This window comes from Taudactylus pleione, unplaced genomic scaffold (assembly GCF_031769625.1).
Source record: "Taudactylus pleione unplaced genomic scaffold, aTauple2 ptg001431l, whole genome shotgun sequence".
Classification (NCBI taxonomy): domain Eukaryota; kingdom Metazoa; phylum Chordata; class Amphibia; order Anura; family Myobatrachidae; genus Taudactylus; species Taudactylus pleione.
In genome coordinates this window covers 233980-246349 of record NW_028285830.1, presented here as the reverse complement: position 1 = coordinate 246349, position 12370 = coordinate 233980, and the positions used below count along the sequence as shown (strand labels likewise).

The 12370-nt window shown below is 43.7% G+C and overlaps 1 protein-coding gene across 1 annotated transcript in view; it reads right to left on the bottom strand.

The window, feature by feature from the left end:
* Positions 1-12370, bottom strand: part of DNAI3 (dynein axonemal intermediate chain 3) — a 174089-nt gene that overhangs the window by 79057 nt on the left and 82662 nt on the right. The window lies entirely within an intron of this gene.

Genomic DNA, 12370 nt, shown 5'->3' with positions numbered 1-12370 from the left:
TGTAAACATGTGTGACTTATACCCAATAAGGAGCATCACACTGTGCCCGGCCTCTCACAGTACTGATATATACAGTGTCACAGTGTTACTCTGCTGGGACTAATCCATCTATGTAAACATGTGTGACTTATACCCAATAAGCAGCATCACACTGTGCCCGGCCTCTCACAGTACTGATATATACAGTGTCACAGTGTTACTCTGCTAGGACTAATGCATCTATGTATACATGTGTGACTTATACCCAATAAGCAGCATCACACTGTGCCCGGCCTCTCACAGTACTGATATATACAGTGTCACAGTGTTACTGCTGGGACTAATCCATCTATGTATACATGTGTGATTTACCCAATAAGGAGCATCACACTGTGCACGGCCTCTGACAGTACTGATATATACAGTGTCACAGTGTTACCCTGCTGGGACTAATCCATCTATGTATACATGTGTGACTTATACCCAATAAGCAGCATCACACTGTGCCCGGCCTCTCACAGTACTGATATATACAGTGTCACAGTGTTACTGCTGGGACTAATCCATCTATGTATACATGTGTGACTTATACCCAATAAGGAGCATCACACTGTGCCTGGCCTCTCACAGTACTGATATATACAGTGTCACAGTGTTACTGCTGGGACTAATCCATCTATGTATACATGTGTGACTTATACCCAATAAGGAGCATCACACTGTGCCTGGCCTCTCACAGTACTGATATATACAGTGTCACAATGTTACCCTGCTGGGACTAATCCATCTATGTAAACATGTGTGACTTATACCCAATAAGCAGCATCACACTGTGCCCGGCCTCTCACAGTACTGATATATACAGTGTCACAGTGTTACTCTGCTAGGACTAATGCATCTATGTATACATGTGTGACTTATACCCAATAAGCAGCATCACACTGTGCCCGGCCTCTCACAGTACTGATATATACAGTGTCACAGTGTTACTGCTGGGACTAATCCATCTATGTATACATGTGTGACTTATACCCAATAAGGAGCATCACACTGTGCCCGGCCTCTCACAGTACTGATATATACAGTGTCACAGTGTTACTCTGCTGGGACTAATCCATCTATGTATACATGTGTGACTTATACCCAATAAGGGGCATCACACTGTGCCCGGCCTCTCACAGTACTGATATATACAGTGTCACAGTGTTACTCTGCTGGGACTAATACATCTATGTATACATGTGTGACTTATACCCAATAAGCAGCATCACACTGTGCCCGGCCTCTCACAGTACTGATATATACAGTGTCACAGTGTGACTCTGCTGGGACTAATCCATCTATGTATACATGTGTGACTTATACCCAATAAGGAACATCACACTGTGCCCGGCCTCTCACAGTACTGATATATACAGTGTCACAGTGTTACTCTGCTGGGACTAATCCATCTATGTAAACATGTGTGACTTATACCCAATAAGCAGCATCACACTGTGCCCGGCTTCTCACAGTACTGATATATACAATGTCACAGTGTTACTCTGCTGGGACGAATCCATCTATGTATACATGTGTGACTTATACCCAATAAGGAGCATCACACTGTGCCCGGCTTCTCACAGTACTGATATATATACTGTCACAGTGTTACTCTGCTGGGACTAATCCATCTATGTATACATGTGTGACTTATACCCAATAAGGAGCATCACACTGTGCCCGGCTTCTCACAGTACTGATATATACAGTGTCACAGTGTTACTGCTGGGACTAATCCATCTATGTATACATGTGTGACTTATACCCAATAAGGAGCATCACACTGTGCCCGGCCTCTCACAGTACTGATATATACAGTGTCACAGTGTTACTCTGCTGGGACTAATCCATCTATGTAAACATGTGTGACTTATACCCAATAAGGAGCATCACACTGTGCCCGGCCTCTCACAGTACTGATATATACAGTGTCACAGTGTTACTCTGCTGGGACTAATCCATCTATGTAAACATGTGTGACTTATACCCAATAAGCAGCATCACACTGTGCCCGGCCTCTCACAGTACTGATATATACAGTGTCACAGTGTTACTCTGCTAGGACTAATGCATCTATGTATACATGTGTGACTTATACCCAATAAGGAGCATCACACTGTGCCCGGCTTCTCACAGTACTGATATATACACTGTCACAGTGTTACTCTGCTGGGACTAATCCATCTATGTATACATGTGTGACTTATACCCAATAAGGAGCATCACACTGTGCCCGGCCTCTCACAGTACTGATATATACAGTGTCACAGTGTGACTCTGCTGGGACTAATCCATCTATGTATACATGTGTGACTTATACCCAATAAGGAGCATTACACTGTGCCCGGCTTCTCACAGTACTGATATATACAGTGTCACAGTGTTACTCTGCTGGGACTAATCCATCTATGTAAACATGTGTGACTTATACCCAATAAGGAGCATCACACTGTGCCCGGCTTCTCACAGTACTGATATATACAGTGTCACAGTGTTACTCTGCTGGGACTAATCCATCTATGTATACATGTGTGACTTATACCCAATAAGGAGCATCACACTGTGCCCGGCCTCTCACAGTACTGATATATACAGTGTCACAGTGTTACTCTGCTGGGACTAATCCATCTATGTATACATGTGTGACTTATACCCAATAAGCAGCATCACACTGTGCCCGGCCTCTCACAGTACTGATATATACAGTGTCACAGTGTTAACCTGCTGGGTCTAATCCATCTATGTATACATGTGTGACTTATACCCAATAAGGAGTATCACACTGTGCCCGGCCTCTCACAGTACTGATATATACAGTGTCACAGTGTTACTCTGCTGGGACTAATCCATCTATGTATACATGTGTGACATACCCAATAAGGGGCATCACACTGTGCCCGGCTTCTCACAGTACTGATATATACAGTGTCACAGTGTTACTCTGCTGGGACTAATCCATCTATGTATACATGTGTGACTTATACCCAATAAGGGGCATCACACTGTGCCCGGCCTCTCACAGTACTGATATATACAGTGTCACAGTGTTACTCTGCTGGGACTAATACATCTATGTATACATGTGACACTTATACCCAATAAGGAGCATCACACTGTGCCCGGCTTCTCACAGTACTCATATATACAGTGTCACAGTGTTACTCTGCTGGGACTAATCCATCTATGTAAACATGTGTGACTTCTACCCAATAAGGAGCATCACACTGTGCCCGGCCTCTCACAGTACTGATATATACAGTGTCACAGTGTTACTCTGCTGGGACTAATCCATCTATGTATACATGTGTGACTTATACCCAATAAGGAGCATCACACTGTGCCTGGCCTCTCACAGTACTGATATATACAGTGTCACAGTGTTACTGCTGGGACTAATCCATCTATGTATACATGTGTGACTTATACCCAATAAGGAACATCACACTGTGCCCGGCCTCTCACAGTACTGATATATACAGTGTCACAGTGTTACTCTGCTGGGACTAATCCATCTATGTATACATGTGTGACTTATACCCAATAAGGAGCATCACACTGTGCCCGGCCTCTCACAGTACTGATATATACAGTGTCACAGTGTTACTGCTGGGACTAATCCATCTATGTATACATGTGTGACTTATACCCAATAAGGAGCATCACACTGTGCCCGGCTTCTCACAGTACTGATATATACAGTGTCACAGTGTTACTGCTGGGACTAATCCATCTATGTATACATGTGTGACTTATACCCAATAAGGAGCATCACACTGTGCCCGGCCTCTCACAGTACTGATATATACAGTGTCACAGTGTTACTCTGCTGGGACTAATCCATCTATGTAAACATGTGTGACTTATACCCAATAAGGAGCATCACACTGTGCCCGGCCTCTCACAGTACTGATATATACAGTGTCACAGTGTTACTCTGCTGGGACTAATCCATCTATGTAAACATGTGTGACTTATACCCAATAAGCAGCATCACACTGTGCCCGGCCTCTCACAGTACTGATATATACAGTGTCACAGTGTTACTCTGCTAGGACTAATGCATCTATGTATACATGTGTGACTTATACCCAATAAGGAGCATCACACTGTGCCCGGCTTCTCACAGTACTGATATATACACTGTCACAGTGTTACTCTGCTGGGACTAATCCATCTATGTATACATGTGTGACTTATACCCAATAAGGAGCATCACACTGTGCCCGGCCTCTCACAGTACTGATATATACAGTGTCACAATGTTACCCTGCTGGGACTAATCCATCTATGTATACATGTGTGACTTATACCCAATAAGCAGCATCACACTGTGCCCGGCCTCTCACAGTACTGATATATACAGTGTCACAGTGTTAACCTGCTGGGTCTAATCCATCTATGTATACATGTGTGACTTATACCCAATAAGGAGTATCACACTGTGCCCGGCCTCTCACAGTACTGATATATACAGTGTCACAGTGTTACTCTGCTGGGACTAATCCATCTATGTATACATGTGTGACTTATACCCAATAAGGGGCATCACACTGTGCCCGGCTTCTCACAGTACTGATATATACAGTGTCACAGTGTTACTCTGCTGGGACTAATCCATCTATGTATACATGTGTGACTTATACCCAATAAGGGGCATCACACTGTGCCCGGCCTCTCACAGTACTGATATATACAGTGTCACAGTGTTACTCTGCTGGGACTAATACATCTATGTATACATGTGTGACTTATACCCAATAAGCAGCATCACACTGTGCCCGGCCTCTCACAGTACTGATATATACAGTGTCACAGTGTGACTCTGCTGGGACTAATCCATCTATGTATACATGTGTGACTTATACCCAATAAGGAGCATCACACTGTGCCCGGCTTCTCACAGTACTCATATATACAGTGTCACAGTGTTACTCTGCTGGGACTAATCCATCTATGTAAACATGTGTGACTTCTACCCAATAAGGAGCATCACACTGTGCCCGGCCTCTCACAGTACTGATATATACAGTGTCACAGTGTTACTCTGCTGGGACTAATCCATCTATGTATACATGTGTGACTTATACCCAATAAGGAGCATCACACTGTGCCCGGCCTCTCACAGTACTGATATATACAGTGTCACAGTGTTACTGCTGGGACTAATCCATCTATGTATACATGTGTGACTTATACCCAATAAGGAACATCACACTGTGCCCGGCCTCTCACAGTACTGATATATACAGTGTCACAGTGTTACTCTGCTGGGACTAATCCATCTATGTATACATGTGTGACTTATATCCAATAAGGAGCATCACACTGTGCCCGGCCTCTCACAGTACTGATATATACAGTGTCACAGTGTTACTGCTGGGACTAATCCATCTATGTATACATGTGTGACTTATACCCAATAAGGAGCATCACACTGTGCCCGGCTTCTCACAGTACTGATATATACAGTGTCACAGTGTTACTGCTGGGACTAATCCATCTATGTATACATGTGTGACTTATACCCAATAAGGAGCATCACACTGTGCCCGGCCTCTCACAGTACTGATATATACAGTGTCACAGTGTTACTCTGCTGGGACTAATCCATCTATGTAAACATGTGTGACTTATACCCAATAAGGAGCATCACACTGTGCCCGGCCTCTCACAGTACTGATATATACAGTGTCACAGTGTTACTCTGCTGGGACTAATCCATCTATGTAAACATGTGTGACTTATACCCAATAAGCAGCATCACACTGTGCCCGGCCTCTCACAGTACTGATATATACAGTGTCACAGTGTTACTCTGCTAGGACTAATGCATCTATGTATACATGTGTGACTTATACCCAATAAGGAGCATCACACTGTGCCCGGCTTCTCACAGTACTGATATATACACTGTCACAGTGTTACTCTGCTGGGACTAATCCATCTATGTATACATGTGTGACTTATACCCAATAAGGAGCATTACACTGTGCCCGGCTTCTCACAGTACTGATATATACAGTGTTACTGCTGGGACTAATCCATCTATGTATACATGTGTGACTTATACCCAATAAGGTGCATCACACTGTGCCCGGCCTCTCACAGTACTGATATATACAGTGTCACAGTGTTAACCTGCTGGGTCTAATCCATCTATGTATTCATGTGTGACTTATACCCAATAAGGAGCATCACACTGTGCCCGGCCTCTCACAGTACTGATATATACAGTGTCACAGTGTTACTCTGCTGGGACTAATCCATCTATGTATACATGTGTGACTTATACTCAATAAGGGGCATCACACTGTGCCCGGCTTCTCACAGTACTGATATATACAGTGTCACAGTGTTACTCTGCTGGGACTAATCCATCTATGTATACATGTGTGACTTATACCCAATAAGGGGCATCACACTGTGCCCGGCCTCTCACAGTACTGATATATACAGTTTCACAGTGTTACTCTGCTGGGACTAATCCATCTATGTATACCTGTGTGACTTATACCCAATAAGGGGCATCACACTGTGCCCGGCCTCTCACAGTACTGATATATACAGTGTCACAGTGTTACTCTGCTGGGACTAATCCATCTATGTATACATGTGTGACTTATACTCAATAAGGGGCATCACACTGTGCCCGGCTTCTCACAGTACTGATATATACAGTGTCACAGTGTTACTCTGCTGGGACTAATCCATCTATGTATACATGTGTGACTTATACCCAATAAGGGGCATCACACTGTGCCCGGCCTCTCACAGTACTGATATATACAGTATCACAGTGTTACTGCTGGGACTAATCCATCTAAGTATACATGTGTGACTTATACCCAATAAGGAGCATCACACTGTGCCCGGCCTCTCACAGTACTGATATATACAGTGTCACAGTGTGACTCTGCTGGGACTAAGCCATCTATGTATACATGTGTGACTTATACCCAATAAGGAGCATTACACTGTGCCCGGCTTCTCACAGTACTGATATATACAGTGTCACAGTGTTACTCTGCTGGGACTAATCCATCTATGTAAACATGTGTGACTTATACCCAATAAGGAGCATCACACTGTGCCCGGCTTCTCACAGTACTGATATATACAGTGTCAACATGTTACTCTGCTGGGACTAATCCATCTATGTATACCTGTGTGACTTATACCCAATAAGGGGCATCACACTGTGCCCGGCCTCTCACAGTACTGATATATACAGTGTCACAGTGTTACTCTGCTGGGACTAATCCATCTATGTATACATGTGTGACTTATACTCAATAAGGGGCATCACACTGTGCCCGGCTTCTCACAGTACTGATATATACAGTGTCACAGTGTTACTCTGCTGGGACTAATCCATCTATGTATACATGTGTGACTTATACCCAATAAGGGGCATCACACTGTGCCCGGCCTCTCACAGTACTGATATATACAGTATCACAGTGTTACTGCTGGGACTAATCCATCTAAGTATACATGTGTGACTTATACCCAATAAGGAGCATCACACTGTGCCCGGCCTCTCACAGTACTGATATATACAGTGTCACAGTGTGACTCTGCTGGGACTAAGCCATCTATGTATACATGTGTGACTTATACCCAATAAGGAGCATTACACTGTGCCCGGCTTCTCACAGTACTGATATATACAGTGTCACAGTGTTACTCTGCTGGGACTAATCCATCTATGTAAACATGTGTGACTTATACCCAATAAGGAGCATCACACTGTGCCCGGCTTCTCACAGTACTGATATATACAGTGTCAACATGTTACTCTGCTGGGACTAATCCATCTATGTATACATGTGTGACTTATACCCAATAAGGGGCATCACACTGTGCCCGGCCTCTCACAGTACTGATATATACAGTGTCACCATGTTACTCTGCTGGGACTAATCCATCTATGTATACATGTGTGACTTATACCCAATAAGCAGCATCACACTGTGCCCGGCCTCTCACAGTACTGATATATACAGTGTCACAGTGTTAACCTGCTGGGTCTAATCCATCTATGTATACATGTGTGACTTATACCCAATAAGGAGTATCACACTGTGCCCGGCCTCTCACAGTACTGATATATACAGTGTCACAGTGTTAACCTGCTGGGTCTAATCCATCTATGTATACATGTGTGACTTATACCCAATAAGGAGTATCACACTGTGCCCGGCCTCTCACAGTACTGATATATACAGTGTCACAGTGTTACTCTGCTGGGACTAATCCATCTATGTATACATGTGTGACTTATACCCAATAAGCAGCATCACACTGTGCCCGGCTTCTCACAGTACTCATATATACAGTGTCACAGTGTTACTCTGCTGGGACTAATCCATCTATGTAAACATGTGTGACTTATACCCAATAAGGAGCATCACACTGTGCCCGGCCTCTCACAGTACTGATATATACAGTGTCACAGTGTTACTCTGCTGGGACTAATCCATCTATGTATACATGTGTGACTTATACCCAATAAGGAGCATCACACTGTGCCTGGCCTCTCACAGTACTGATATATACAGTGTCACAGTGTTACTGCTGGGACTAATCCATCTATGTATACATGTGTGACTTATACCCAATAAGGAACATCACACTGTGCCCGGCCTCTCACAGTACTGATATATACAGTGTCACAGTGTTACTCTGCTGGGACTAATCCATCTATGTATACATGTGTGACTTATACCCAATAAGGAGCATCACACTGTGCCCGGCCTCTCACAGTACTGATATATACAGTGTCACAGTGTTACTGCTGGGACTAATCCATCTATGTATACATGTGTGACTTATACCCAATAAGGAGCATCACACTGTGCCCGGCTTCTCACAGTACTGATATATACAGTGTCACAGTGTTACTGCTGGGACTAATCCATCTATGTATACATGTGTGACTTATACCCAATAAGGAGCATCACACTGTGCCCGGCCTCTCACAGTACTGATATATACAGTGTCACAGTGTTACTCTGCTGGGACTAATCCATCTATGTAAACATGTGTGACTTATACCCAATAAGGAGCATCACACTGTGCCCGGCCTCTCACAGTACTGATATATACAGTGTCACAGTGTTACTCTGCTGGGACTAATCCATCTATGTAAACATGTGTGACTTATACCCAATAAGCAGCATCACACTGTGCCCGGCCTCTCACAGTACTGATATATACAGTGTCACAGTGTTACTCTGCTAGGACTAATGCATCTATGTATACATGTGTGACTTATACCCAATAAGCAGCATCACACTGTGCCCGGCCTCTCACAGTACTGATATATACAGTGTCACAGTGTTACTGCTGGGACTAATCCATCTATGTATACATGTGTGATTTACCCAATAAGGAGCATCACACTGTGCACGGCCTCTGACAGTACTGATATATACAGTGTCACAGTGTTACCCTGCTGGGACTAATCCATCTATGTATACATGTGTGACTTATACCCAATAAGCAGCATCACACTGTGCCCGGCCTCTCACAGTACTGATATATACAGTGTCACAGTGTTACTGCTGGGACTAATCCATCTATGTATACATGTGTGACTTATACCCAATAAGGAGCATCACACTGTGCCTGGCCTCTCACAGTACTGATATATACAGTGTCACAGTGTTACTGCTGGGACTAATCCATCTATGTATACATGTGTGACTTATACCCAATAAGGAACATCACACTGTGCCCGGCCTCTCACAGTACTGATATATACAGTGTCACAGTGTTACTCTGCTGGGACTAATCCATCTATGTATACATGTGTGACTTATACCCAATAAGGAGCATCACACTGTGCCCGGCCTCTCACAGTACTGATATATACAGTGTCACAGTGTTACTGCTGGGACTAATCCATCTATGTATACATGTGTGACTTATACCCAATAAGGAGCATCACACTGTGCCCGGCTTCTCACAGTACTGATATATACAGTGTCACAGTGTTACTGCTGGGACTAATCCATCTATGTATACATGTGTGACTTATACCCAATAAGGAGCATCACACTGTGCCCGGCCTCTCACAGTACTGATATATACAGTGTCACAGTGTTACTCTGCTGGGACTAATCCATCTATGTAAACATGTGTGACTTATACCCAATAAGGAGCATCACACTGTGCCCGGCCTCTCACAGTACTGATATATACAGTGTCACAATGTTACCCTGCTGGGACTAATCCATCTATGTATACATGTGTGACTTATACCCAATAAGGGGCATCACACTGTGCCCGGCCTCTCACAGTACTGATATATACAGTATCACAGTGTGACTCTGCTGGGACTAATCCATCTATGTATACATGTGTGACTTATACCCAATAAGGAGCATCACACTGTGCCTGGCCTCTCACAGTACTGATATATACAGTGTCACAGTGTTACTCTTCTGGGACTAATCCATCTATGTATACATGTGTGACTTATACCCAATAAGGGGCATCACACTGTGCCCGGCCTCTCACAGTACTGATATATACAGTGTCACAGTGTTACTCTGCTGGGACTAATACATCTATGTATACATGTGTGACTTATACCCAATAAGCAGCATCACACTGTGCCCGGCTTCTCACAGTACTCATATATACAGTGTCACAGTGTTACTCTGCTGGGACTAATCCATCTATGTAAACATGTGTGACTTCTACCCAATAAGGAGCATCACACTGTGCCCGGCCTCTCACAGTACTGATATATACAGTGTCACAGTGTTACTCTGCTGGGACTAATCCATCTATGTATACATGTGTGACTTATACCCAATAAGGAGCATCACACTGTGCCTGGCCTCTCACAGTACTGATATATACAGTGTCACAGTGTTACTGCTGGGACTAATCCATCTATGTATACATGTGTGACTTATACCCAATAAGGAACATCACACTGTGCCCGGCCTCTCACAGTACTGATATATACAGTGTCACAGTGTTACTCTGCTGGGACTAATCCATCTATGTATACATGTGTGACTTATACCCAATAAGGAGCATCACACTGTGCCCGGCCTCTCACAGTACTGATATATACAGTGTCACAGTGTTACTGCTGGGACTAATCCATCTATGTATACATGTGTGACTTATACCCAATAAGGAGCATCACACTGTGCCCGGCTTCTCACAGTACTGATATATACAGTGTCACAGTGTTACTGCTGGGACTAATCCATCTATGTATACATGTGTGACTTATACCCAATAAGGAGCATCACACTGTGCCCGGCCTCTCACAGTACTGATATATACAGTGTCACAGTGTTACTCTGCTGGGACTAATCCATCTATGTAAACATGTGTGACTTATACCCAATAAGGAGCATCACACTGTGCCCGGCCTCTCACAGTACTGATATATACAGTGTCACAGTGTTACTCTGCTGGGACTAATCCATCTATGTAAACATGTGTGACTTATACCCAATAAGCAGCATCACACTGTGCCCGGCCTCTCACAGTACTGATATATACAGTGTCACAGTGTTACTCTGCTAGGACTAATGCATCTATGTATACATGTGTGACTTATACCCAATAAGCAGCATCACACTGTGCCCGGCCTCTCACAGTACTGATATATACAGTGTCACAGTGTTACTGCTGGGACTAATCCATCTATGTATACATGTGTGATTTACCCAATAAGGAGCATCACACTGTGCACGGCCTCTGACAGTACTGATATATACAGTGTCACAGTGTTACCCTGCTGGGACTAATCCATCTATGTATACATGTGTGACTTATACCCAATAAGCAGCATCACACTGTGCCCGGCCTCTCACAGTACTGATATATACAGTGTCACAGTGTTACTGCTGGGACAAATCCATCTATGTATACATGTGTGACTTATACCCAATAAGGAGCATCACACTGTGCCTGGCCTCTCACAGTACTGATATATACAGTGTCACAGTGTTACTGCTGGGACTAATCCATCTATGTATACATGTGTGACTTATACCCAATAAGGAACATCACACTGTGCCCGGCCTCTCACAGTACTGATATATACAGTGTCACAGTGTTACTCTGCTGGGACTAATCCATCTATGTATACATGTGTGACTTATACCCAATAAGGAGCATCACACTGTGCCCGGCCTCTCACAGTACTGATATATACAGTGTCACAGTGTTACTGCTGGGACTAATCCATCTATGTATACATGTGTGACTTATACCCAATAAGGAGCATCACACTGTGCCCGGCTTCTCACAGTACTGATATATACAGTGTCACAGTGTTACTGCTGGGACTAATCCATCTATGTATACATGTGTG